At 33.4% G+C, this 6,000-nt stretch overlaps 1 long non-coding RNA gene across 1 annotated transcript in view; it reads left to right on the top strand.

The window, feature by feature from the left end:
- The first annotated feature begins 491 nt into the window (after positions 1–491).
- Positions 492–6,000, top strand: part of LOC123385127 — a 113,897-nt gene continuing 108,388 nt past the window's right edge. Inside the window, exon 1 of the long non-coding RNA XR_006597273.1 lies at positions 492–568. This is a non-coding gene — a long non-coding RNA (uncharacterized LOC123385127). The remainder of the gene's footprint in view (positions 569–6,000) is intronic.

The following is a 6,000-nucleotide window of genomic DNA, read 5'->3' as shown; positions in this document are numbered from 1 at the left end:
GGCTTTACTTCTGCATTTCTAAATCTAGAGTAACATCTTATAGATTATAGACACGAATGAAATGAGTTGTTTACTTCAAGTTGGAAATGATATACAAAGGTATCTGTTCTAGCATCATCCACTAATATGGAAATGCCTTCTGCAGCTATCGTAACAGATGACATCCAGCTTCTGTTTTAATAAATTCATTGATGAGGTAGATGCTTGGCAACTTATTAAATAGCTCATGATATAGTTGTTGTATTTTATAATTTTTAAATTGATGTTGAAAGTGTTTCTCTTTGACTTACAATTATTAATATTATTCCTATATTTGATAGTAATAAAATATATCTTTAAGATTTCTGAGTAGTTTCATTTCAAATATTTGAGCAGCTCTATTATGACCCAAAATTATATTATTCAGACCTCAACGTTCACAAATTTCCTTCAGTTTCTTCTTATGAAATAGTTTTCATACTTTTTCATGTGTTATTTTTTTTCCTGTAGATTATCTCCAGTTCACCTATAAAGTGGCACCTTGAACTGAAAACAAAACCAGTCAGACAGAGTATAAAAGGCTATTGAGGTAAGTCTTTGAATGTGATTTAAAATCTATCTATTACAGTTGTAACTGTCTGGTCAGCTATTCCCCACCTGAGTTTTTTTTCAAATGAAAAAATAGCAAGTGACATATTTTAAATAATTCCATTTCCTCCTTTTCACTAATTCTCTTTTCAAAATAAGGTTAGTCCTACTTGATGATGGTAGCGGAGGCAGGCAAAACATGCCTCACGATAGGGTACACAAATTGGAAAGCAAATTATCGAAAGCCACCACATCATAAGAATGGGTTCCATCTAATCTCATTCCTAGGGTTTAATTCTATGCAGCAACAATATTATAAAGTTATTACCAACTAAAGAAGGTATCCATGAACCATTTATTTACACTTAACTGCATTTGCAGGTGAGGCAAGAATTCTGCAAGACCTAACAAATTTTTGAACAAGCAAACTCATTATAATCCCTATTATAGTTGACCCTTGAGCAACCTGGGAGTTAGTGGTACTGAACCTTTGAAAGTCAAAAATCTATGTGTAACTTTTGACTCCCCAAGAACTTCTGGCCTGTTGTTGACCAGAAGCCTTACTGATAACATAAATAGTTGATTAACACATGTTTTGTGTGTTATATGTACTATATACTATATTCTTACAATAAAGTAAGCTAAGAAAAAAATGCTATTAACTAATAAGAGAGAGAAAATATATTTACTGTAATAGATTTATTTTAAAAATCCATGTATAATATGACTCACATAGTCCAAACCCATGTTCACAGGTCAGCTATATTTAAAAGCCATGTTCATTCTATTGTAACCAATCCTTTGTTCCTTGTGCAAACCCTCCCAAACCACCCCCTGGTCTTCTCCTAAGATGGAATGAGCTAGATCTCATTTTTTTTTCAGTGTTTACTTACTATTTCATTCACTTGCATATAGCCTATCAATTTGTAATACCATTAACACACGGAGGGAAAGCCATAACTAAAATATAAGTGGTGGCATCTGTGCAATCCAATATCATAAAGAGCCTCTTCTTTATTTAATAAAACCCCAAATGTATTCATGGTTTAACTTATCCTTGTGGTTGCAGGAATACAGATATTCTGTATTTTTTTTCTCCCAATATCTCCTTTGAACTCATTAACAACATACTTTATTGTTACCAATTAAACCTAAAACTTTTCCCCTCTTCAGCATGGTAGATTGCCCACATGACAAATACTGAAGCAATCATAAGTAATATATAAAAATAAATCACATTTCATTGGCCTAATAGTAATAATAGTGAGCATTTTTTACTGTTTAATATGGGCCAAGTACTTTGCTCCAGGTGCCATATTTTTTGCACTATCGTTGATACATAATGTTACATTAATTCCAAGTACACAACATAGTGATTTGACAAGTCTATACATTACACTATGCTCACCACAGGTGTAAGTACCATCTGTCATTATATGCCATAATACATTGATATATTTCTTGTACTGTAACTCTTATTCCCATGACTTATTTATTTCATAAGTGGAAGCCCAAATCTCCCATTTCTATTCACTCATTTTGCTCATCCCCTACCTATCTCCCTTTTGGCAACCATCATTTTTCTCTCTGTATTTATGGTTTTGTTTCTGCTTTGTATTTGTTTATTCATTTGCTTTGTTTTTTAGATTCTACATGTAAGTGAAATCATATGTTATTTGTCTTCCTTTGTTTGACTTCTTTCACTTAACATGATACCCTTTGGGTCCATCCATGTTGTTGCAAATCTCATTGTTTTTTATGGCTAAGTAATATTCCATTGTATATGCTATATCTTCTTTCTTCATCTATTGATGGAAACTTGGGTTGCTTCCATATTTTGGCTATTGTAAATAATGCTGCAATAAACAAAGGGGTGCATATATCTTTTCAAACTAGTGCTTTTGTTTTCTTTGGGTAAATCCCCAGTTGTGGAATTACCAGATGATAAGGAATTTCTATTTTTAATTTTTAAGAATCTCCACACTGTTTTCCATTGCGGATGCACCAATTTACATTCCTACCAATAATGCATGAGAGTTATTTTATTTCTACATTCTTACTAACACTTGTGTATTTTTGTCTTTTTTATTCTACCCATTCTGACAAGTTTAAGGTAGTATCTTAATTGTGGTTTTGATTTGCATTTCCTTGATGATTAGTGATGTCAAATGTCTTTTCATGTGTGTTAGCTATCTATAAATCTTCTTTGGAAAAACGTCTGTTCAGGTCTTCTGCCCATTTTTTAACCAGATTGTTTCTTGTTTTGCTGTTGAGTTGCATAAGTTCTTTGTATACTTGGGATATTAACTCCTTATCAGATACTTCATTTGCAAATATTTTCTCCCAATCAGTAGGCTGCCTTTTTGTTTTGTTGATGGTTCCCTTTGCTGTACAAAAGCTTTTATTTTGATGTAATCCCAATAGTTTATATTTGCTTTTGTTTCCCCTGCCTTAGGAGACATCTAGAAAAAGATGTCACAGAGATTATCCCCTGTGTTCTCTCCTAGGATTGTTATGGTTTCAGGTCTCACATATAAGTCTTTAATCCATTTGGATTTTATTTTTGTGTATGCTGTTAGAAAGTGGTCCAGTTTTATTCTTTTGCATGTAGTGGTCTAGTTTTCCTAGCACCATTTATCGAAGAGATTCTTTTCCCCACTGTATATTCTTGCCTCCTTTGTCATAGGTTAATTGAGCATAGAAGTGTAGATTTATTTCTGGACTCTTGGTTCTGTAACATTGACTTCTGTGTCTATATTTGTGCTAGTCCATATGCATTTGATTACTAAAGTTTTGTACTATATCTTGAAATCCAAGTGTGACATGTCTTAACTCGTTATATTCTAATAAGAATCATCATGAGAAACATCAGTGATACCCTGGATATAGATGACAAAACTGGGGCTGGCAGAGTTGAAGGCAAGTTATAAACCCAAGCAGTCTAACTTACAGTTACTGTTTTTATCTGATATAATATCAGAATCATTTAAAACTCTGGTCCTGTCATCTAGTTTTCTAATTTTGTTTCCAGTGCAAATATGATGAACATAAAAATATGATAAATATGATTTCTATATACTCTTTTCTATTTATTGATAAAATATTCAAAAAGTGGCTCCACACTGAACTTTATTGATATGTAGTTTATTTTCAGAAGTGTAACAGTAAACCCTTTCCACAACACACAACATTGATTATTCATGATCAGTATTTTGTTAGTAAGAAGAAAATGTATTGCCATATATAACAAGAAGAACAGTGCTCTGCCCTTGATGAATCATGATTCCTGCCTCTGCTTCTAATATTTCTTGTGGTTCTATTATTCTTTGCTAGTATTTTTAATTTCAAACTGGAAAATAGATGGCTGTAGCCATTCTAAAAGTCACATGACAGTGTTCAGAAAGATGTCTCTGTGTGTCTTTCCTAGTAGGACAAAAAACTTTCCCTGAAGTTTCTAGGTTACATCTTTGTCAAGGGAATGGATATACAAACATTTGCTTAAACTAAATCATCTGAGAATTAGATGTTAAGGCATCAAGCAAAGTGAATATAATAATCATTAAAGAACACATTATATTTTGTCAAATCTAAGTCACTGTCAATTTTAAGACACATAATTTTGGGTACCAGTGAGAAAGTAGAGATATTGTCAATTAAACTATGCCACATCATTGATTGTAAGATATGTTCATCTTCATAGATGCTGAAATGTGGGAGGAAAAAGTACAATTCAGGATTGATGAAATACAGCATTACTTTACCTTCTTTCTGTTTTTGTTTTTCGCAAGTGAGAAAACTAAAGTGCAGAAATGCTAGCTTGGACAATGTCATAAAATTAGAATTTGAACCCAGATGTGTAACTTTAATTTTTTTAAGTTTTATTTATTTATTTTGAGAGAGACAGAGACAGCATGAATGGGGAATGGGCAGAGAGAGAGGGAGCAGAGAATCCCAAGCAGGCTCTACGCTGCCTGTGGAGAGCCAACACGGAGCTCAAAACTGCGAGCTCATGAGCTGAGCCATAACCAAGAGTCAATATGTACTGTCTGATACCCATCATGAAAATCTAGATGAAAACGTAATCAAACCTGCCCCCTAGAAAGAAAGCCCCAAGTGGAAGGTATTACAATAGAAGGGAGTAAATCTAAGTGCCTTACCAAAAATGGGAAACTTCTGCTATTAGTTCCAGGGTGGAGGTCTTTAAATACTCATGAAGGATACAAGAAATAGAACTTAAAACAAATATATGGTACCTCCATATGGATGTTGGAGGAATGGCATTTTAACATAGTAGTGTAGAAGATGGGTTCTGGAATCAGCCTGTCTGATCAAGGGGATAATAGTTACTAAACTGTTAAGTATCTTAGTTAAATAAGGATAATAGTTGAATCTAAGTTGTATAATTTTTATGAGATCAAATAAGACAATATGTGTAAAGAGCATTGTACAGCATCTCACATATAGTAAGTCCTTGGTAATGAGAGATGATGGCAAAGCTGATCATATAAACACGATGCTGGTGGATCTTCCTTTGATAGTTTAAGACATGGTGTTCCTTCTTTGTTGTCCTCTGATAGGTTTCTCATCCAGTGTCCTGGAAAAGAAAAGTTAGGTTTTGAAGTGAAATTAGTCATTATAAATATCCAGAACCCTAAGATGCTAAGAGTCTGAAAATCTCAAAATCCAGAAAATAAACAATGGACAAACATGATTTAAAATTCTATATGTACCTCTTAAGATCTATGGGGCTTAATGGATTACTTAAATATATGTGTTTTTTTCACTTTTATAGTAAGTTAAAATGTATAGTTTTGGAGTTAATATGAAGTCTAATTTAGTTAACCTATGTAAATCATCTAGCACAATATTTCAACATACACTAGGCACTTAGAAAAGGTCACTCATGGGGCACTTGGATGGCTCAGTTGGTTAAGCTCCTGACTTTGGCTCAGGTCATGATCTCACAGTTCGTTGAGTTTGAGCCCTGCATCAGGCTCTGTGCTGACAGCTCGGAGCCTGGAGCCTGCTTTGGATTCTGTGTCTCCCCCTCTCTCTTTCTGCCCCTCACCCACTCATGCTCTGCGTCTCTTTCTTTTAAAAATAAATAAACATTTTTTTTTAAAAAAGGAAAAGGTCACTCATTTTGTCTTTAGAATAGCCACAGGAATCCTCAGACACTTCTTATCTAATTGAACCTCAAGCACCCAAGATCAAAAGTATTAAAAAGATAATTCTATTTTAAAATGTCTGTGTTTAGAGTAACAACAGTATTATGTTGTACTTCCTTCACAAAATTATATGTCAATAATAATGTAGATTAAATTTAATTTGGGGGATGTTCCTGGCAATCTAGACACTGTTTATTACATACTTTAGTAGATAAAATTTTATCCTAATCCCTAATAATCTATCTTCAGGTAAAATTTTGGAGAC

This window comes from Felis catus, chromosome A1 (assembly GCF_018350175.1).
Source record: "Felis catus isolate Fca126 chromosome A1, F.catus_Fca126_mat1.0, whole genome shotgun sequence".
NCBI lineage: Eukaryota > Metazoa > Chordata > Mammalia > Carnivora > Felidae > Felis > Felis catus.
Note: the sequence above shows the minus strand (reverse complement) of the source record. Positions and strands in the feature narration are given on the sequence as shown.